The sequence below is a fragment of the Tupaia chinensis genome, unplaced genomic scaffold, assembly GCF_000334495.1.
Source record: "Tupaia chinensis unplaced genomic scaffold, TupChi_1.0 Scaffold147554_1, whole genome shotgun sequence".
NCBI classification, from domain to species: Eukaryota; Metazoa; Chordata; class Mammalia; order Scandentia; family Tupaiidae; genus Tupaia; species Tupaia belangeri.
Window position 1 is genome coordinate 964,866 of NW_006207406.1, and position 23,986 is coordinate 988,851.

Genomic DNA, 23,986 nt, shown 5'->3' on the forward strand with positions numbered 1-23,986 from the left:
CATGTGGAAATACAGCACCCTAACCACCATGCCACTTGCTGGTCCCTTCCGTAGGTTATTGTTTGATGGCTAAAACAAAATAATTTGCATCAATCTTCAGGCATCTGTATGAATAATTTTTTTAAATGTGCTATAGGCACATGTGTTCACTGGAGACAGAAAGAGAAAGAGAGAGAGATAAAGTGAGATAGCATTTTCTGCACATCTCCACCCTAGGGAGGATGACCACACCACAATCCCTTCTCCTCTGTTCTCCTCTTGGGATTTTGGGCATGCATGCACACTAGCCCAATGTGTTTTTTTAAGCCCAGTGAGTCCAGGACTTGAACCAGGCAGTTGGCCATGTGGGATGCAGCTGCCTTAACCACCACATCATCTGGCTGGCTCAAATAATTTTTTTAATGCTTTTTAAAAGTTTGTTTATTTTATTCATGATAGAGAGCACCTGTTTTCACACTAGAGAGGCAGAGAGAGAGAGAGAGAGAAACACTGTTTACAGGGTCACTTAATGCCATGATCCTCTTACCCCAAATCTTCAGTTCCTCAGGATCTTAGGCATGCACTCACATACCTGGTGTATTTTCAGATCAACTCAGAGTTGGAAGTCATGGTGAGGCATACAGCTTCCAGTACTGAAATTCAGTTTGCTACTTACTGTGCCATCAGGCAGGGCCCTCTGAATAAATTTCAAAAACCAAATATTCAATATAAAAAGCAATTTGCTAAAGGACATGAGCATATATCAAATATATAAAATTTTAAAACTAAAATAATACTATATGTTAATTCAATGCAAACAGACGTCATAAAATTATGCAATCTTGCATGGAACTGATTCTTAAAACTTCAATATACTTCTAAGAAAAGAGTGGAGGGAAGGCATGGGCATGAGACTAGAGCTTTAGTTGTATCTGGAATACTTTATTAAAAGACTAAGTAGGGACTGGTAGGTTGCATGGTAGTTAAGGCACTGGACTCCCACATAGCTTATTGCTGTTTGAATCGTGGGACTGGTGACTTGCATTCTCTCTTTCTCTCTCTGGTCAAATTAAAAAATAATAATAATAAAATTAAATAAATAATTCTTATAAAGAATAAGTGAATATGAAAAAAGGTGGACTACTATTAACATCTGTCATATCTGAGTAACAAATAATTAACTTATTGTTATCTCTGAATTTTTTCAAAAAAACAAAATCAATGAACAAAAATTGATTTGCAGAGCCAAGCTTTCAATACTGATCAACTCTTAAATGAGCTGACATTAAATTCTATATTAGTTTAGATCCTCTCATCAATATTTGCCATACCTGAAAGCTAGACAGATGGCAAATATAATATTCTCTCTCCTTGACAGATGGATGAACTGGAAGGTTTAATTACTTTCTCCTAGTTACATAATAAGTAGCTCTGGAAACAAAATATTTTAGTCAATAACTTGGGGGTTTGGCCATGGCACAGCATGTCTGAACACAATGCTTAGCCTTTATAGTTTCTACTGGGAGAAATCACATTTACATACATGTTCCATTGCATACGTAAAACAGAAATTCTATACTGTTGTGTATAATCAGACACTATTGGACAGGAAAAAAAAATCTTCCATTTTAATTTTCTCATGACTTCGGTTGTAAATGAGCTTTCCTGTTCTGACATAATTCCTCCCCCAAAATGATCATTTATTAGCCATTTTTTTAAGGCAAGAACTTTTGACATTTTGTCAAAAGTCAAGAGTAAATCAAGTTCCTCCCCAGAACATTGGCCTTTCCTGCTTCAGAAGTGGGTATATAAAGTGAAGAGTGTCTAGTTTATATTTAGGAGACATAATTTTTTCTCCTCAATCTTCCACTGGCTTCCACAGCCTACATCAGCTCTGTGAGTCTTCCAGGTTCTTTAAGTTTATAGAAGAAAGAATATCATCATTAATCTTAAAGTGCCTTACTTGTTTAGAGGATGGTGAACAGCCTGCTGCGACTGTGCATGGCAGGTCGTAGTAGGAGATGAGGCTGGCGAGGCTTTGGGTGTTACTCTGTGGCAATTGGCGATTCTTGAGGAACAGTGTGATGTTATCTGCCTTACTCTTTGATGGGAATATTGTCACTCAGGAAACATGAACAGTGACCCTATGAGGAAAACATGCTCTATCAGGTGAACTAAAGAGGGACTTTCTTTGCTCATAAAACAGGGTCAGGAGTAGGTAGACCAATGTGGGTACTGCTTCTATGGAAAGTCATGGAGGACTGGGGTTTCTTCTGACTTCCTGTTTCACCAACCTCAGCACAAGGCTTGTGTCCTCACTCTCTCAGGATGACTAGTCCATCTCTAGGCTACTAGCAGTATCTGTCACAATTTCTAGAATCAACAATTCTCCCAACGGTGCCCCTCTAAGTGGTTCTGGTTCAGATTGGTGGACCCCAGGAAACCTTTAGGGAGAGAGTCAATGGAACTTTCCTTGCGATGATTTCTGGGCTAAGTCTGCCTTGGAAAGCAGTATGACACAGAGGCAAGCATGGTTTTTAGATTCAGCTGAAGGTCCACATCTCAGCTGCCTGCACTAACTCATTGTGTGGCTTTAAACAATGTAGTTCAATGAGTATGGAGTACCAGCTATATGACTGCCACTCTGCCACTCCCGGGGCATATATATAGCAGTAAAAGGGGCAGACATAGTCTGTCTCCTCACAGCTCTTACCATCTGGTGGTCGCTGAGCCTTTTCTATCAATAAAAGTTACAGCAAGGAAAAATTTAATCCTTACAATGTGTAAATGTTACTTTACTGGTTATTGTTCAGAAGCTTCTCCTGAATTGACTTCGTCTACTAATACAGGTATTTAAATCTAGGAGCTAGGATCTCTACTGGAATTTCTACTTGACTTTGACTAATACCCAGAGTTCAGGACTTTAGTTTTTTCTTTTGAGCTAATTAAGGCCAACCATCTTCTCACTTTGCCATTTGTGATCCTACATCACACTGGGTTAGGAGCACATGACTCTTTCTTCCCTCTGGCAGAAGAAAATTCCCAGATATCTTCTTGGAATCTCAGAAATTCCCTGCTTCTGAAACTCCTTCTATTTTGAGATCACTCGGGGCTGGAGCATATTTCCCCAACCCCTCCCCAGTCTCTCTGGTTTCTCTTTTCCAGCAGCAGGAACCTTGGAAATGGTCCTAGCACTGCTTTCTAGCATCAGTCAAGCTACCTGGACATGCTGGAATTGATCTTGGACTACGGGCACTCTGATTCTAGATCACGGGCTCCCCGATTTCTTTCAGGGTTATGAGAAAATGACATGTGAAGATCCGTATTTCTTCAACAATTTCTTTTACCTTTTTTTTTTTTTTTTTGCAGTAGAGCACATGTGCTCACCGGAGAGAGAGAGATAGAGATAGAGAAAGAGAAAGAGAGAGATAGAGAGAGAATGAGAGAGAGAACAATTAGAGAAATTACTTTTGGGGAGGATGTCTAGCCACAATCCCTTCTCCTCAGTTCTCCTCTCAAGATTTTGTACACATATGCACATGCACCCTCTGTGTTTTTCAAGCCATCTGGTCCAACACTTGAGCCACCCAGTCACCTGTGTGGGGTTCAGCCTCTATAATCACCACACCACCAACTGACTTTCTTTTGCCTTTCGATGGTATTGAAAATACATAGGAATGTTATCATGACTACTTTAAAAGAAAGTATATTTAATTCTTCCATGAACCGAAAGGAGAGAGACAGCACCCACAATCGGGGGTCTTGGTGCTATGATCCATTCCTAGCATCCATTCCTAGCAATCCATCCCTGGATTGTGGGATTGCAAAATATTTCCATGTATGAGCCTCACAGAGCATCACCTTGTACCTCTGTGCCACTGTCTGGCCCCAAGATTACCTCTTTATGAGTAAATAGTATGAGCCACTTTATCTGATTTAATTACCTTATTCCCAATTTACACAGTGGAAACTGAGGCTGCAGAGTGATGAGCACTTTGCTCAAGGTCACCCAGCTAACCACGGGTGCAGTTGGGATTCATATCCAGCTTTGTCTGACTTCAGACATCCCTTTTTTAACTGCTATGCTATCCTGTGGCTGTTTTTGGAGTTGCCTCCTCTTGAGAAATATTTATCATAGTCATCTTTGGAGACAGTTGTGTGGAAATCCCAAATACCATAATAGTCAGCTCTATTTCCCCTTTAAAATTCACAATTCACTGATGTGTCCAGGAAAAGTAGTTGTCTCTGCCAAGCTCCTGGACTCTCTGCCTTAGTCTGGCTATTTGCTCCCTGGCCTGGGCCCTTGTGCAGCTGCCAGGTCTGAAAGCCTGGAGCATGCAGTGCCCTGGTAGAGACTGGAGCAGGGCTCACTACCTCTAGCACTGCCTCCTTCAGAGACTAGGGGGTTCCTCCTGCTTCTCAGCCCAGCATTTGTGTGCCTGAAATGTGCCCGGATGATGCTTCCAGTGGGTCTCTGAATTTTTAAAAAAGTTGATGGGTAATGGACGGCAAAAAAGCTAAACAATATGTGCTCTGACTGTCCAAAATATATGTGAAAAGCATTCCCACAGAACTTTCTGATAATCCACTCCTGGCCCTATGGTGGTTTCTCCTAAATATTGCATATTTCAAACATACTTATACTAAAAATTATTTACCTAAAATTAAAATTTAACTGTATTTAGCCAGCATTTTTCTGGCAGCTCTAACTTAGTTAATACAGTGAGGGAACTTCAAAACGTTTGTAGAAAAATGTGATGGAAGTATGAATTTATTTTGGCGTAAAAAAATGCAACTACCAATATTTTCGTCATGTGCATTTCCATGAACTTGGTATTACTATCATAACTGGTTTTACCTGGATTCTTATTCTCCTTTGTTGATTATGAAATAAAATACTATGTCACATTCTTCCCTATATGTAGTGTGCTGATTTAAATATGACCAAATCCTGTCTGGAAGAACCAGCTCAAATATTGCCTTTTTCCTAAACCCCAATCCCATCTATCTAATCAGAAGTAATATCGTCTTTTTTAGTTAAATATATATTGAATTGTCAACATTCATTTTAATTGTCAAAGGTGTGTGTAGTTGCCAAAGAAATAGAGAGAGAAAGAGAGGGAGAAGCAGAGGCACCGGCCAATGGGTGTGGTCATTCCACAATCCCTTCTCCATCCTGTTAGGAATTTGAGCATGCACGCATGCACAACTGGCATGATTTTCAAGCTGCTAGAGCTGGGATTTGAACCATGGTGAGCTTTGTGGGATCCACCTCCCTTAACCACTAGGTCATGAGGCTAGCCTTAATATTTTTACTCTGCTTTGGTACACTATTCCATAACTTTTTTTCTTTTTTCATGCATTCTTGAATCTGTTAATCATTTTCTCCTATCCCCACATTTCCTAATACCTCATCTGGTATTACCATACTCTGTCTACTTCTGTGTCATTGAGTCTTTCTGTTTCTGCCATGAAATGCAGACGTTTGATATATGTTAAAACAGGAACATATTGTATTTGTCTTTCATAGCCTGACTTTTTTTCACTTAGAATTATATCTTCTAGATTCATCTATTTTGTGCTCATTGAGAAGATATTATTTCTTGCTGAGTAGTATTACATTGTGTATATGTGCCACATTTTCTTACTCCATTAGGTTGATTCCATGTCTTAGGTATTTTGAATAATGCTGAAATAAACATGAATGTGCAAATGTCTCTCTGACAGGGTGATTTCCAGGGCAATTTTCTGGATAATATCCAGAAATAGGATTACTGGATCATCTGATAGTTCTACTGTTAGATTTTAAAGGAAGTTTCATACTGTTTTCCACAGTGGTTGTATTAATTTATGTTCCTACCAGCTGCTTTTTCTTTTTGCTGCTTTTTACCCAAGAAAACTTTTTCTCCACAACCTCACTAGCACTTGTTATTCTTTTTTTTTGATCATGCAAATGTGCCTTATAAATGTAAACCTGTATAAAACATATTTAAGTCTTTTTTAACTGACTCTGCCATGTTAGGCATTCTTCTGCTCTAAAATCTTGAAATTTTCTTGTACTATATCTTTAGTTGCTATTTCTGTCTCATTTTCTTCATTGTAATACTCATTAAAATATCAGATTTTCATTTTTATCATCTATAAAATTTTTCAGTTTTTAAACTTGTCTTTTTTCTCTACATTCAAATAATTTTATATCTTTCACTTCATGAATTTTATTATCTGCAGTACCAATTCTATCTTTATTGGCTTCTTACTAAATTAGTATTCTATTATTACATCTTTTGGTTTCCTTATCTTCTCTTTTTCCTTATCTTCTCTTTTTCCTTTTGTGCTTTTTAACCAAGAAAACTTCTCTCTAATTTGTAATGTAACTTCATTTCACCTTTTATAGTTTATGTTTTCTTAATTTAATTGGGAATATGAAGCACATGTTTCTAATACTTTTATTTCCTGTATAGTAGATACCTTAAAGTTTGTTTTGTCTTCGTTCATCTTGAGTGTTGTCTTTATTATGTCATCAAATTTTTTCATAATCCCACCTCATTATTTTTTTCCTTTGTTTATAATTTTTGGAGCAGTGGATGTTTGATGTTTGTCTACCAACTAAGTAGGTTGGAGTCCAGTTTTCTGAACTTAAGCTTGACTCCAGCTCGATATCAGTCCTACTGTCAGTTCATGGACCCATCTTGCACAGCCTGCAAGGAGGGACATAAGAGGTGGTTACCTGAAACGCCAGCAGAGGAATGTTGACTGTGCAGTGTTTCCTTCTATATTTGGTGAAGCTGCTGTGCGGGTGTCACATTTCTGGGGCCAACTTTCTTTGCTGCCTGGTTTTTTTATGGCCAGTTTGCTTCATGCTTTGTACAATCTATAGCTATGCCCAATTTTCTTCCCAGCTGTAATCTTTTTGCATAAGGAGTACCTAAATTATGTAAGAACTCAGGTTCTTCTAGAAACACATATTCAAATTCTGGTGATTGTCTTCAGCAAACTGAATCCAGATGGCCATCTGTTTGCTGTCTGCTATCTCAGGAGCCTCCAGCCACCAAATCTTATTCCTCCACATGAGACTATGTACTGGAGAACTGAGAGTTGTTCCTTGGTGACTGCTTTCATTTGCTTCTTATCTGATCTACTCTATTTATAGCTAAAATACCTCTAAATGTCTGCTTTGTAGATGGTATCTTCCTGGTTTCTAAACTGAAGGTGATTTTCTCTTTTCTTTTATAACCTTTTGAACATTTCAGTAAAAATATGAGAGTAGGGTACCTGAGGCTCCTGGGCTTTGGTTCACATTTCCCATTCTATTATTATTATTATTATTATTATTATTATTATTTTACAAGAAAGTATATGTGCTTGCTGAAGAAAGACAGAGAGCAAGAAGGTGAGAAAGCCATCCTCCCTAGGGGAGATGTCACATCACAATCCCTTCTCCTCCATTCTCCTTTAGGGATTTTGGGCACACACACACATGTGCCTGGCATCTTTTTTAAGCCACTAGGTCCAGGACTCAAACTACTCAGGTGTCCATGTGGGATCCAGCCGCCTTGACTACCATGCCACTATCTGACCTTATTTCCAGTTCTTTTAGCATTGTCCTGTTGACTTGACCATAACAGATGTCAAAGAACAACTAATGGTGAAACATAAGAAAGAACATAATTTTGAGCTTAAGGGATACTAATAGTTTTATGTGACATTTATAACATTCTTGCATATGTTGAAATCTTTGAGGGTTTTTTTTTTTGACATTTCTTTTTTAGATACTTTAAATGGTAATAATGACAATCAGGTTCTCATCAGACAAAAATTAGGAATAATCTTGAAATAAGTTCAAATATTTATTTCTTGAGATGTAAAGTAAATTTTGACAGCATTCCTTACATCCCTGTGTTAAGTAAAATACCCATAAGGATGAATAAGAATGGTTTCTACCCTCCTAGAAGAACCTTATGTTATAAAAACATGATTTATTGGAAGAAACTACTTTTGTTTTTCTTTTTTAGGTCAAACATCAGAATTGTTTTTTGTAAATGAAAATACTCTGGATAATGAAATGTCCTTTTCTCTTTGGCAATGGAAGCCTTGTTTATTTGAGCAAATCAATGAAGGAATTATTTTACCATGGGCTTACAAGAGATTGGAAGAATGTTTATCTCACTAATCCTAGGGTTAATTGAGGAAGAATTTCCTCTCTTCTCTGGTTCCTAGACTTAGTGGAGTCAGAAAAGTTAAACTTCCTTGGATTTACATTTTCTTTTAAGTATTTTTTATAATACATGTGATTTTTCATCTTATTAACAACTGACAAAAATGTGCAATTGCATATTTATTTTAAGTACTCCTATATCCCTATCCACATATAATAACAGACAAAATATAGCTTTAGTTTCTGGAGGAGACATTATTTTATTTCTGAACTTCCTAAGTGCTAGTTGGTATGTGAAGGTAATAGAGAATATTTTGCCAACTGGAAGTAGAGCTATACATTCTTCAGAGTCAAGCATATGGATTTTATCAAATGGGGTGTACATCTGTGGATGTTGTCTGTCCAACCTCATTTAAGTCTTCTTTTGGTAAAATCATGCCAGTTTTCCCCCATGTCCCCTCGTTGCCACCATCAAATGAAGCACAACTTTACCCAGTGCATAGGCCCATGAGTCCTGATGTACCAAGGAGACTTTGCTCTTTTCCTGAGGACTATCTACCCTGCAAAACTGTTGTGAGCAATCGATGACTTAATCCATGCAAAGGACTTGGGAGCATTACTGGCACAATGTAGACAGTATGTAAATGTGAGCTTTTAGAATTCTTCACAGCGTGATATAAGATTAGAATGTGGTTACTGACCACAGTTCCCTAACATATTCCCTTGGTTTCTCTGCCTTGATTCCAGAGTAGCCTAGTTTCTGTCTTTCCTAGTGCCTGATTATAAAGCATCTTTAGTTTTATGAGCTACCCTGTATCTTTCCAGTAAATTCACTCAATAAATCATTCAACTTGCTGTTTCTTGCAATCCAAAAAATCCTGACAGATAAGGTGAAGTACTCACTAAAGTTTCAAACATTACATTTAAGTAATAGTCCTCGGACCAGATAGTGGTGTAGCAGTATTGCAGCCAGACCCACATAGGAAGGTCTTCAGTTCACACCAAGAAACATCCCTGTACACCTCAGGTGCAGGTATGTGCCTGTGATTCTGGCAGGCTGAAGCTGGGGGTGGGTTGTGGTATGAAGGCCTCATTAAGTATCTCTCTCACTTGCTTTCTCTTTCTTTGAAGAAATAAGTAAATGAGTAAATGTTTCTTTTTTTTTTTTTTGAGAGGTTTTTGCTATAGGGCACGTGTGCTTGCCAGAGAGACAGAGAGAGACATAGAGACAGAAAGCGAGAAATCACTCCCCAGGGGGAATGGTCACGCCGCAATCCCTTCTCCTCCATTCTCCTCTCGGGATCTTGGGCATGCACGCACACGCGCCCGGCGTGAGTTTTAAGCCACCGGGTCTGGGACATGAACCGTGGTTGACTATGTGGGAGTCCAGCGACATAGCCATTACACTAACTGCTGGTCCCAGTAACACTAATTCTGAAAGAAGACTCCTCACCACCACCAAGATCAGATGTGCCAGACACTGTGTTTGAAGAGTCACAGATTATTATTTTCTTTTGTTTTTGACAGAGAGAGAAAGTGAGAAAGCACCTCCCAGTGGGACATAGCAATACCGCAATATTTTCTCCTCTCTTTCTCTATCCCTTTGGGACTTTTTTTTTTTTTTGGAGAGATTTTCACTGTAGGGCGCGTGCGCTCGCCAGACAGACAGAGAGAGAGACATAGAGACAGAAAGCGAGAAATCACCCCCCAGGGGGGATGGTCACGCTGCAATCCCTTCTCCTCCATTCTCCTCTCGGGATCTTGGACACGCACGCACACGCGCCCGGCATGAGTTTTAAGCCACCGGGTCCGGGACACGAACCGCGGTCGACTACGTGGGAGTCCAGCGACATAGCCATTACGCTAACTGCTGGTTCCCTCCCTTTGGGATTTTGAGCATGCCTGTGTGGCCAGTGTATTTTTTAAGCCATCCAGCTGGGACTTGAACCACCGTCCACCATGTGGGATTCAGCTACCTTAATCACTAAGCTATGAGACCAGTAAAACAATTTCTAATCTTTATAGAAAGTATACAAATAATATTTATTCCATTTTATAGATAGGAAAGCTGACTATCTGAGGTTGTTCATTAGTTAGCAACTAACTAGTCATAGAGTTCTAGCCAAATTCTGCTCACTATAAAACTGGTATTCTCTAGAATGTCACGCTTTAGTTCTCCTAAATCGTGAAATTTGTTTCTATACTTGGGATATTAAGTTAAAAATCTTAAATGATGTTATTCTTTCTTTCATCAAATGTTTGTTGAATGACTATGTGCATAATTAAGATACTCATGAATGTGCATAAACAATAGCCTCAGGAGCTATGTTTTAAAATAGCATGCAAAAGAGAGAACTTTTGTAGATTATTAACATTAAATCTAAAATATTTCTACTAGTTAAATGTAATGATAATAGTCCAGGTATCCTACTCCAAATGTATTTAAACAGACTACCAAAAAAAAAGTCTCATTTTCTCCTTGTTCCTCTAACTCCAGTCCATCCTACTCATCAATTAATAATATAAATTATTCTGTGGTGTGTTTAGGGAATGTTTCATGTTCTAGGGAGTTTTAGTTCACTTGATTTTAGGGTTTTGTCATGCAACAAGAAAGTAAAGGATGTCATTTGCCGTATAGAAATGGAATAGAGTCCCAAATATACCAATATTTCTGTTAAGGTTTTAGACACACCTGTATAGAGTGAGAGGTGAAAAGCCACATTCCCAGCTTCCAGGGAGCTAGATTGTAATGACCAGGCTGAAAGTGTTACAGTAGCTTTGGTCAGAGCCAGAAAACACTTTATTCTTACCTGTTCTAGCACTCATAATAGGGATTTTTCAAGAGCATGCAGAAGTCGTAAATTTTAATCTCTTCTTTCCTTCCCCTCTCACCCCATGTACTACCCCTGGTCAGCAATAGAAGGAAGAGGTTAAACAAGTTGCCCTGTTGACAGCAGAGTTTACTTAGTTTGTGCAGAAGAAGTTTTCTGTGTGCTCAGAGATACCAGTGTTTGCTCTCTATGTAATGGAAAAAATCACACAGGTAATCAGTATCCACCGGCAGCCGAAATACCAAAGAAACATAAATAGGCAGCAGTTCTATCCAGGCAGGAAGGTTTTGCATATTCAAACTCAGTACTAATGATTTGTTTTAAAGGCTTGGTCTAGATGGACTGTATTTGGAAAATCTGTGCAGTTAGAATAACTTATGACTAGTTTTACTACTGTTTGGTCTGTCTTAATCTCTTTGAACTCTTAATGGTGGTAGCTATAGGACTGGTTGTTCTAGATGGGAGAATGTGAGCTCTGTGCCTTCACAGTGGAGAGCCAGGATGAATGTGAGAATACCCCCAAAATACACCAGTTGCACTTTAGATTGATTATAAATCCCTCTACGTGGAAGTGGCTAAACTGAGAGGCACAGGCACTGGGAGAATATTCTAGATCAGTGGTTCCAAACATGGTGAAAGTTTAAAAAAAGAAGACTCTAGGTCCCAGCCAAATGTTCCAAACTAGTATCTTAAGGATGGATCCTGGACACTGGCTTTCTTAAGAAGTGATTCGAGGTTCAGCTAGGATTCCAAACTACCATTCTAAGTCCTCTGTGAAGAAGAAACACACTTCTTTCTCATTCTGCTGGCATGATTGCTAGCTTGTGGGGCACAAGGACTGGCACTATTGTGTTCTTGAAGAGAAAGAAGTTTGGAAAGGACTGTCAGTATATCCACCTTTTTAAAGACCCTCTGCCTCTCCTTAAAAATGCCAGTTTTACTTTCCAGTAGGCTGAATTTGACATATTTTATCTACTTTTCCATTTTTTGGTTTGGATTTGTATTAGACAGATAAGGGACAATATACCTTAAAGATAAATATTGAAGTATAATAATTTTGGCAATTGATGGAGACTTTAGAAAATAGAAATTTACCTTTTGGGTTCAAAACAATTTAAAGTTTTTCTATTTATTTTCTGAGAGGCAAAGACAGACAGACACTCCCCCGATCTTCACACTGTGATCCACCCCTGGCCTCAGCCAGCCCAGATCACAAGAACACACATGCAGCCGGAATATACAGGCGATCTGGAGATTTGAACTAAGGACCTTCCAATGTAGATTCAGTATGTTATTGCTGTGTCACTATCTGATTCCCAAAATGTCTTTTTTTTTTTTCTTTTCTTTTCTCTTTTTCTTTTTCTTTTTCTTTTTTCTTTTCTTTTCTTTTCTTTTCTTTTCTTTTCTTTTCTTTTCTTTTCTTTTCTTTTCTTTTCTTTCCTTTCTTTTCTCTTTTCTTGCCATAGGGTGCATTTACTCATGGAGAAAGGGAGGAGAAGAAAGAAGGAAAGTGAGAAATTGCCCCTCAGGGAAGATGGGCATCATGCTGCAATCACTTATTCTCCATTCTCCTCTTAGGGTTTTGGGCATGCATGCACATGTGTCCAATGTATTTTCCAAATTGCCAGGTCTAACTCTAACCCTTCACTTGGCTATGTGGGATCCAGCTGCCTCAACCAACATGCTTCTGGCTGGCCCCTGCTCCCCAAACTTTTTATGATGTGTTAAAATTTGAGCTGGGTGGTGAGTATAGCAGTAAATGCAATGCTTTGCAAAGCTGACCCACATGGAAAGGGTCCAGGCTTATATCCAGAAACCTCCCTGAATACTCTGACACATGCATGGTCATGATCTAGGGTGGCTAACACTAGAGGTGGATGGCAATGTGAGGTGTATTCATGTTGGGAAATTCACTTTATAGGCTAAGTAATATATTGTAATTAAATGTATAAAATAAATTAAAACAAAAAGATACATTAGAAATATACATAAAATAGAAGATATCCTATCTTACAAAATATCAAAATGAGTCCTATCAATGTTGTTTTGAATGCTTATTTACCTGGAAGTCAATATAAATTAAAGAAATAAATATTGAAATGGATTTTTAAAAAGAAAAACATCCTGTTGATGATGCTGTCTCTGTCTGACTTTCTCTCTCTGACTTTCTCTCTGTCTCTGTCACTAATTGAGGAAATGAATGATTAAACTTAAAGAAGTATTAAAACCCTTCTATTTTCACGCAGTATTGAATATGTGCATTCTTCTTCTTCTTTTTTAAGTGACCAGAGGGAGAGTACATTTGCCAGAGCGAAACAGGGCGATCTAGAGAGCGAGAGGGAGAAAGCACCTCCCTTGGGGAATGGTCATGATGCAATCTTGTCTCCTCCATCTGTCAAGATCTGGGGCACACATACAGGCTCCAGGCATGTTTCTTGAGCAGCCAGGTCCAGGATTCAAACTGCTTGGTTGGCCATATGAGATCTGGCTGCCTTAACCACCAAGCCACAGGTTGGCTTTGTATTTTTCTTTATGATTCATAGTTCTTGTTACAAATATGGTTTATCTTACTGTGCTCTGCAATATCCTGAGGAAATTTTAAAGTAGATCTTACTTTCTGAAGCTGTTACTTTGTATGGTTGTTGGGTTTGGATTGCCTGTGTGGTGCCAAGGACTCTCTCTCTTTGGGGGCCAGTTGTCTGTACCACAGTTGGTATGTCTTCCAGGGCAGTACACATCCCTTTATTTTTCTGTTTCTAATCATTACGTACTGCAGTACCAAAGAGCCAAACTACTGAGAGCTAGGCTTTCATGAGCGTGAGCTAGATTCCAGGCGAAGGTCTGGCTATCTTTCCTGGGAATAAGTAGGTTGCCTTGGGATATGAAAAATGATCATGTGGGTTCTAACTGCCTGGAAAGTTTTGTTTACTCATTTACTTTGCTTACAGGTGCATGGGTATTTCAGAGAACTCTTGAGTTGTTGGAGATGCTAGTTCTGAATAACAGGACTGTGAGTCTATCATGCAAAACTTGGTGCAAGCGATTGTCCGTCTGGGTAAGCATATTCATGTCGAAACACTCCAGCAAAAGAGAAAGGAAGCAATGCTCAGCTGGCATGGCGAGCAAACACAGTGTGGTTTTTTCCTTCCCTCTCAGGATGTCGGCAATGCTGGGTCCTCCGCTGCAGTAGGAAGGGCACTGGACTTCTTCCTGTCAGTTTATTTCTCCAGAAAACCACTTGGCAGCTGTCACAGCTGAACACACTCTTGGCTGCTTGGTAGCTTAGAAAAATGCAACCCTTTTTGATGTGCTGATAATCAGAGCTAATAAAAACATCTTTAGGGTTTATCTTATGAACACACAGAAAAACCTATTCATTCCCAATCTCCAAAGAAAAACCACCACCTTCTGGCTGCTCTCTCAGAGAAGGTATTTGCTATCTCAGAAAAGCTACATAGAGAGGTGCACTGCTAGGGTACATGAGGAAGGACATTCCCAGATTTGGGGCTCAGTACTCAGTAGCTGCTTGGTGGAGACGGGCAGGGCCACTGCTTACAGGGAACATATTCAGTCAGCAAGTTACAGGTGTGTATACCACTGAAGTCAGTGAGGGGCGTCTCCTCCTGGCTTTCTGTTTTTGTTTTGTTTTGTTTTGCATTGACACCATAAATGTACCTGTCAAAATTGATAGCCATCACCAAACAGTCTTGCATTCTTGGTCAACCCTATATTTTACTTATCTCTACAAATCTTGCTTGCTTTCTCCCTTTCCCTGTCTGTTTTTCTATGCTTTGCTTCTTGTCTCTGTTGGTGCCTTTCTGAAATGTATTTCATCAAGAAGGAGCGAGGCTAAGTAAAGAGAGGGAAAACTCTAATGATCTATTGGGCTTCCAGTCTCTGCAGCCAGCATGGCTCAAGCTGAGCTAAGTGGGATGGTATCCATGGTGAGAGAGGTGGAATGTGCCAGGCCTTTGTGCCAAAGGGAGATGAAACATGTGTCATGTATTTGGGCATGTTTGAAGACAATGATTTCAAAGTTCTGATCTTGAGTTTATCATTACTAATGAGCTTGCAAAACAGAAGAATATATAAAAACAAGTAACAAAATGGGATAAAGCTCCAAAAGACCTAAAACTAAAACCAGATAGACATGGGTTATAGTAAAAAGAAAAATACTTAATAATGAATGTTTAATTGGTTTCATTGCAATGTCAGTAACTTTTTTTAAATAACTAGGCTGTCATTTTAGCTTTTAAAGGACAAATTTTAAATGTTAACAAGATCATAGATAACAATCACAATAAAATAATGATAATTTGCCAATTTTTACATATTCATATTCTTGTATTAGCAATGTTCTAAGAAAAAAGTCTGGGTTCTTTGCCAAAAGATGTGTTTTGTTTTTCAAATATTGAGTGAATTTATGGCTTTTTAATTTTGTTGTCAAATTTCTCATGACAAATTATTGCCTGTTAACATTTTTAAGATTTTTCTAATCTCTGGGTGTGATTCTACTCTTTTTTTGGGGGGGGTGTGTGTTTTACAGGGTAGGGGTGCTTGCCAGGAGATAGACAGAGAGAGAAGGAGAGAAGAAAGCACTCCACTCCCCCCACCCCCCGCCTAGGGAAATGGTCACGCTGCAATCCCTTTTTCTCTATCTTTCAGAATTTTAGGCATAAATGCATGTATACTTCACGTGTTTCTCAAGCCACTGGATTTAAAACTTAAAGCATGTGGAATCCAGTTGTTCCAACACCAGGTCACAGAGCAGGCCCAGTTCTATAATATTTATTGGGAGAAGACTCAGACTCCTGTTGATGTTTCTCTTTTATAAAGGCAATTACAGTTGTTTGTAGAGAAAGGTTGACCTCATACCCCCTCAACAATTTATCCAGGGCCTAAATATTCATCTTTGTCACAGAGTTGCCATATGCTATTTTAACTTGTATTATGCCATATGTGTTTTTTGAAGGGTGGTATTTAGAAACCAGAAGAAAATTTGCATTTAACATAAAAGTCTTAGTATTGGTGAAGAAAATATTCAAAATACACAGGCCATCTGCCTTCATCTACAATTTGATTTTATAGTACCTTTAATATATTTGTAATTTTATTATGATCATTATGTGGATATGAACTTTTGACACTAGATATGGAGAGTATAGTATACTTGTCATTGCTCTTAGTTTTATGATCTTGAACATCTCTGGACCTTATTTTTCTCCTTTTACGAAAGGAGACAATAATACTACTTTCCTCATAAGATGTTGTGAAATTAGATCATTTAAAGCTTGACTGGCACATGGTAAAGATGCGAGAGGTGCTTATAGTGACCTTAGGTTGCTCCATTTGCAAACTAGCCTTTCATCTCTGTACATACCCTACAGACAGATCTAAGACTAATGGAAAAGTCAGTTATCTCTGAAGGAATCGTATAAGTGACATGAAATTAGCTAGATTAAACACAGTAAGCTAAGCAAAGTAATAAAATCTTTATGATCAAAAAGAATTTACTGTTAGATATTAAGCATTAGGGTGTCTTAGATTCATAGATTCTCTGTGTTAGATATGGAAATTTAAGTAAATGTCACTGTCTCCAACTACCCATTCAATCTTTTAATCTTCTCCACTATATTCCTATGGAGTAGACATCCCATAGGAAGCCATCTCTCAACATTAGAAGAACGTCTTAGGTTGGGCTAAAATCTGTTTCTCTTGCTCGATCCCCTCCTTCCTTCACTTTGGTGGCTAATGTGGTTCTCTCTATGTCTGTGGCTTACATATTTGAATACAGAACTTTTTAGTCTTCGCCATTCCCTTCATTTCCCAAACATAAAGTCTAAGTCTCTCAACATTTATCAAATGACATGATTTCAAGTCCTTTTATGTTATGATTGATAAACTTCAGAACTAACTTATTTTAGTTACAAATTATATTTAGTTGCTGGGGACCAGCAGGTGGTGTGGTGGTTAAAATGCTGGGCACTCCCACATGGCCGACTATGGTTCAAGTCCTGGACCTGGTGGCTTGCTTTCTCACTTTCTCACTTCCTCTCTGTGTGTGTGTGTGTGTGTGTCTTTGTTCAAATTAAAATAAATTAATGGATAAATAAAATTAAATAAATTTTAAAAATATTATATTTAGTTATAAATAACAGAGACCACCAAACTAAAGGCTTAAAAAAGAAAAGGATTTATTTTTCTCTCCAATAAAAGAAATCCTGCAGTAGATAGGCTTGAACTAATGTGCTGACTGCAAATTCATCAGGGACCCAAGACCTTCTCTGTTTCTTCTCTGCCAACCTGAAGGTGTGATTCTTATTCTCAGGCTCTGCAGGTAACTACTGTAGCTATCATCCTTCCAGTCCAGGCAGGAAAAAATAGTAAGGGAAAAAGCAAGAGGGTGCAGCCTCCTGAATCTGCCTCTCCTTTTAAGGAACTCCTTTGGAACTGTTAATAGCAACTTCTGTTTACTTCTCATTGGCCATAATTGTAACACATGTTCAACCCTAATGTAGGGAGGCAAGGAAATACAGGTTTTTGTTGTTGCTGTTGTTGTTTTTTTGCCATGGGATGTTTGTATTCACCAGAGAGAGACAGAGAGAAGGAAAGTAGGAAATCACTCCCCCCATGAGGTATAGCCACACTGCAATCCCTTCTCCTCCATTCTCTTACTGGGCACAAATGCACACACGCCCGATTTGATTTTTAAGTTGCCAAGTCCAGGACTCAAATCATGGTCTACTATATGGGAGTCCAGTGCCTTAAACACCATGCCACCTGCTGGCCCCAGAAATATAGTTTTATGCAAAATTTTATTGCTACTTTGGATAAAAGTAGGCTTCTTTTAGTAAGAAAAAGGATAAGGGTGAGTCTGTGCTCAGGGCCTGGGGGCAACACTAGAAATTTTGGACTGCATTGTCCACCATTCCAGCAGCTTGGCTCACCCCACCTGCCTGCTGAGAGTCTTGAGCATCGTCTAGACATAACTTAAGTGTGAGTCTGTTCTCAATGTCTGGGGGCAAATTTGCAATTTTTGAATTGCATTGTCCACTGTTCCAGTGGCCTGGGACCCACTGGAAGTCTTAAGCCCAGTCTAGGTAGGCCTTTAGGGTGAGTCCATACTCAGGGCCTGGGAGCAACTTCGGGACTTTTGGTATACCAATCTGCATGCTGCGCTTGTGCAGCACATGACTGGATCATCTTCACCAAGTTATATCTCCTTAGCTTGCCACCACCTTATCAAGAACTGAACTTTGGGAGAGGAGTCAAGCACCGGAAGTTACCTATAACTGCTCTGGCCTAGGAGACACAGCCTTCCAATAGGAACACACCTGGGAAACTGAGGGTGAAATTTCCTCTGCTAGTACTATGGGAATCTACTCCAATAAGTAGAAAAAAGTGAATACTGCATCCGATGACTAGAAACCAGCACAGATCTCAAAGAAACATGGGAAAACAAGGTGGTAGCTCTTCCTCAGGTGACAGTAGTAGCCCCTCACCAACAATGGGCAGCACTAAGAAATACACAGAAATGTCAGAAAAATAATTCCACATATGCAGTGTCAAAATTCAGGGAGATGCTAGAGAAAACAGACAATCATTTCCAGGAAATAAGAAAATCATTTCAGGACATGAAAGAGGAATTTCATAAAAGAAAAATAGACACCCTAAAAAAGAATCAAACAGAACTTCTGCAAATGAAGAATGCAATACAATAAATTAAAATCTCCCTATAAAGCATTAATAACAGATTGGATCATGCAGAAAAAAGAATTTCTGACCTTGAAGCCAAAGTTTCTAGCATAGACCAAATCACCAAAAAGAAAGAAAAAAACAAACAAACAAATAAACAAACAGAAAAAGGACAACCAACGGGAAATTCTAGACACCATGAAATGCCCAAATATTCATATAATGGGTATTCCAGAAGGTGAAGAATCTGCTAAAGGCATGGAAAACCTCTTTCATGAAATGCTTTCTGAAATTTTTCAAATGTAGAGAAACATGGAGAAATTCAGACTTAAGAAATAAAGAAGACCTTGAGTAGAATCAAAACAAAAAGATCTTCCCCTAGCACATCATAGCCAGATTGGTAAAAATTGAAGACAAAGACAATATTCTAAGAGTGGCAAGAGAGAAACATCAAGTTACTTATAAAGGTTATCTCTTTAAACTTTTGTCAGACCTCTCATCTGAAACATTGCCATTGCAGGCAAGGAAAGAATGGGAAGATGTAGTAAAATACAAAAAGGAAAAACAATTTCAACCAAAAATCCAGGAAGATTGTCCTTCAAATGGGAAGAGCAAATCAAAGTATGCTCAGATAAACAAAAACTGAAGAATTCACCAATACTAGACCAGCTGTACAGGAAGTACTGAGGAGAGTGTTGTATCGTGATAACTAAAGAGAGACAAACAGAAATAGGAGAACAAAATACAACTGAGAAAATGGCTAACAAAATGACAAATATAAATAATAGAGTTGAATGTTAACAGATCAAATTCTCCCATTAAAAGACATGGACTGGCAAAATGGATACAAAAGCAGAAACTATATATGCTGCTTATAAGAAACATACCTCAGTGATAAGAACATACATAGATTGAAAGTGAAGGGCTGGCTAAAGATATTCCATGCAAATGGAAACCAAAAAAGGCTCGAGTAGTGATTCTGGTGTCAGACAAAATAGACTTTAAGATGAAAGATGTAAGAAGAGACAAAGAAAGACATTATATAGTCCTAAAAGGACTTGTTGACCAAGAAGATATAACCTTATAAACAGAAATGTTTATGCACCCAACACTGGAATACCTAACTACATCAAAGAGAGACTGTTAGATCTTAGGGGAAAGACAGATTTCAGTACAATAACTGCAGGGGATCTCTGCACTCCACTGACTCCTCTGGAGAGATCATTATAACAAAAAAATTAACAAAGAGATACAAGATTAAAATGATACCATACATGAAATGCATTTGACAGAAATCCATCTAACTAGCACATAGAACATTTTCAAAGACTGGCTACATGATAGGGCAAAAAACATGCTTTTACAAATTCAAAAATAAAGAAACTGTATCTAAGATCTTTTCTGACCACCATGGAATCAAACTTGAAATCAACTACAGAAAGAGCCCTCAAAAATTCACAAACATATGGAAACTAGACGACCTATTCCTAAATGATTTAATGACTATAAGAGAAATTAAGACTGAAATTAAAAGGTTCATAGAAACTAATGATAATGAACAAACAAGGGTTGATTACTTATGGGATACAACAAAAGCAGTTATAAGAGGGAAGTTCATAGCAATTAGTGCCCACAAAAAAAAGCAGAAAGGTGGCTAAAAAGCAACCAAATGACACAATTCAGGGGATTGGAAATACAGCAACAACAACAACAATAAGTTTCAGAAGAAAAGAAATAGTAAAGATTCAAGCAGAAATAAATGAAATGGAAAATAAAAGATCTATACAGAATAAAAAGCTGGTTCTTTGAGAAGATACACAAAATTGACCCACCATTAGCTAGATTAATCAAGAAGAACAGAGAAAGGAACCAGATAAATGGAATCAGCAAGGAAACAGGCATTGTTACACTGGATATAACAGAATATAAAATATCAGCAAAGAGTACTATAAGCAACTATATGTCAACAAACAAAAAAATCTAGATGAGATAGAAAAATTTCTGGGCACATATAACTTAAAAAAGATTGAAACAGAAAGAAATAGAAAGTCTGAATGGATCCATAACAAGCAATGAGATTAAATCAGTAATAGTCTTCCAACAAAGAAGAGCCCCAGTCCATATGGTTTACTTCTGGATTCTACAAAACTTTTAAAGAAGAACTAACCCAATTGTCCTCAACTATTTCTAAAACTTCAAAAGGAAGGAACCCTCCTAAATTCAATCTCTGAAGCCTCCCATCATCTTAATTCCCAAACCAGAAAAGGACATTACAAAAAAAGAAAACTTCAGGCCCATATCCCTGGTGAATACAAATGCAAACATTCTCAACAAGATACTAGCAAATCATATTCAACAGCATATTATAAAGATTATACACTAAGACCATATAGGATTTATTCTAGGGATGCAAGGATGGTTCAACATGCAAAATAAATTTAATATATTACATTAAGAAAAGGAAAAATAAAAACTTTATGATCATAGCAATCAATGCAGAAAAAACATTCAATAAAATGCAGCATTACTTCATTATTAATACTCTCAGGGACCAGCAGTTAGTGTAATGGCTATTTCGCTGGACTCCCACGTAGTTAGTTGACCGCAGTTTGAGTCTCGGATCCGGTGGTTTAAACTTGTGCCAGGCGCATGTGCATGCATGCCCAAGATCCTGAGAGGAGAATGGAGGAGAAGGGATTGCGGCGTGGCCATCCCCCCCCCTCGGGGGCGGCGGGGGGGGGGGGGTGATTTCTCGCTTTCTGTCTCTCTGTCTCTCTCTGTCTTTCTGGTGAGTGCACACGCCCTACAACGAAAACCTTTCCAAAAAAAAAGACTCTCAGCAAAATTGGTATAGAAGGGACATTCCTCAACACAATAAAAGCCATATATGAAAAACCCATAGTTAACATCATACTGAATGGGAAAAAGCTGAAAGCTTTTCCACTAAAAACTGGAACAAGGCAAGTTTGCCCACTTTCTTCACTCCTTTTTAGCATGATACCAAAACTTCTAGACAATGCAATTAGACAAGAGTCATCCAAATAGCAAAAGAAGTGAAATTATCTCTATTTGCATACGATATATTATACATAGAAAGTCCAAAATAACGCCCCCACCAAAAACAAAAACAAAACCAAAACCAAAAACAAAAAAAACCCCCAAAAAAACAAAAACCAAAAACCCTGGAAGTGATAAATGAGTATAGTAAAGTGGAAGGATACAAAATCAACATACAAAAACCTCTAGCATTTTTATATACCAACAATGGACAAACTGAGATAGAACTGAAAAAAAAATCCCATTTTCAATACCCACAAAACCAATAAGATATCTAAGAATCTGTCTCTGGAAATGTGACTTTTAAAAAAAGATGCTGATTAAAATATTAGAGGAAAAAAATACAGAGTAGTTCTTGGTTGGGCAGAGCTTTGTTTATAACACTTATTTGAGCTCAGAAACAATCTTCTAAAAATGTTTTTTCTAAATTTTAAATTTTAATTTATATTTAATCATATATGTCTTTGCAGTGTACAAAATTGCCTAAAAAGGAATCAAACAGAAATTTTGAAAATGAAGAATCAAGAAACCAAAACCTCCCTCAAAAGCATTAACAGCAGATTGGACCATGCAATAGAAAGACTTTCTGACCTGAAAGACGAAATCTCTGACATAGCGCAATGGACCAAAAAGAATGGGGAAAAAAAAAGAACAAAACAACAACAACAATAACAAAAACTGAGGACAAAACACAGGAAATGCTGTACATCATGAAGTGCCAAAATATTTATTTACCAGGTACATCAGAAGGTGAAGATATTGGTAAAGGCACAAAACCTCTTCTATTAAATATTATCTGAAAACTTTCCAACATAAAGAGATCACCTAGAAAAAATGAGATTCTACCATTTGACTCAAAGCGGATCAATATAGAATACTGACAAAGTGAGCCAGACATTGAAAAATACACATTGTATGTCCCCACTTAATTTGTACTGAGTGCCTGCACTCTATGGGAGAAGTTGAGAGACCTGAACATGGGATGGGGGAGAAGATGGGTGTAAAGGGGGAGAGCAGATGGTAGAGAGTGGGTAGTGGAGGGTGGGTATGAGGTGAAAGGAGAGGAAACATTTGACAGACAAAAAAATGTGAAGTTCCCTGCTTAAAAAGAAATGTATATATATTGTCTAAATCATGATGAGGACTTTAGGTAAAATGTGAAATTCATAAAAGTAAATTAAAAATAAAACATAAAGCTCATGACAAGTGCTGGTGGAACTGTGGTAAAAAGGGAACTATGTTACACTGTTGTTTGGGGAATGTAAATTGGTACAACATCTGTGGAAAACAATATAGAAGTTCCTCAAAAACCTACAAATAGAACCACTATACAGCCCAGTAATCCCTTTTCTTGGCATTTATCCAAAAGATGGGAAAACACTCGTCAGAAAGACACTGACATATACATGTTTATTGCAGCACTATTCACAATTGCTAAGACATGGAACCAACCTAAATGTCCCAGAATGGAGGACTGGATTGGGAAAATGTGCCACATATATGCTATGGGGTACTACTTAGCCATACAAAAACAATGAGACCCTGTCATCTGATACAAAGCGGAAGAATAGAGAAGATTCAATGGTAAGCAAAGCCAGCCAGACTATGAAAGACAGATACTGCGTGTCCCCACTCAATGTATATGGCACTTTTACGACAGAAAAAGTCGTAATAGCAGAGTCAGTGAGTGTGTATACCAGAGACTGTAGGGGAAAGTGGATAGTGGGCATGAGGGGGATGACCTCAGAAAAAACACATTTAATGGACACAGTGGAAAATTACCTGTTGAGGATTATGTGCATGGTAGTAGCTTTGACTTGATTGATACACAATGTATGTATTCTTTGAAAAAACATATTGTATGCCATAAAAATGTGCAATGACTGAGTGTAAAATTTTCAAAAAGGTGAAAGTTGATGAATGACATTCTTTTTAATATTAATGCTCTTGATATTTTAGTCTGCTTTTTTTTTAGAGAGAGAGAGATTTTTGCTATAGGGTACGCGTGCGCTTGCCAGAAACACAGAGAGATTCAGAGATACAGAAAGTGAGAAAAATCACCCCCCAGGGAGGATGACCACACCACAATCCATTCTTCTTCATTCTCTTCTGGGGATCTTGAGCACGCATGCACACGCACCCAGCGTGAGTTTAAACCACTGGGTCTGGGACTCGAACCGCGGTCAACTACATGGGAGTCCAGCAACATAGCCATTACACTAACTGCTGGTCCCTAGTTAGAGTAGGGATGGAATAACTGAATACCTCA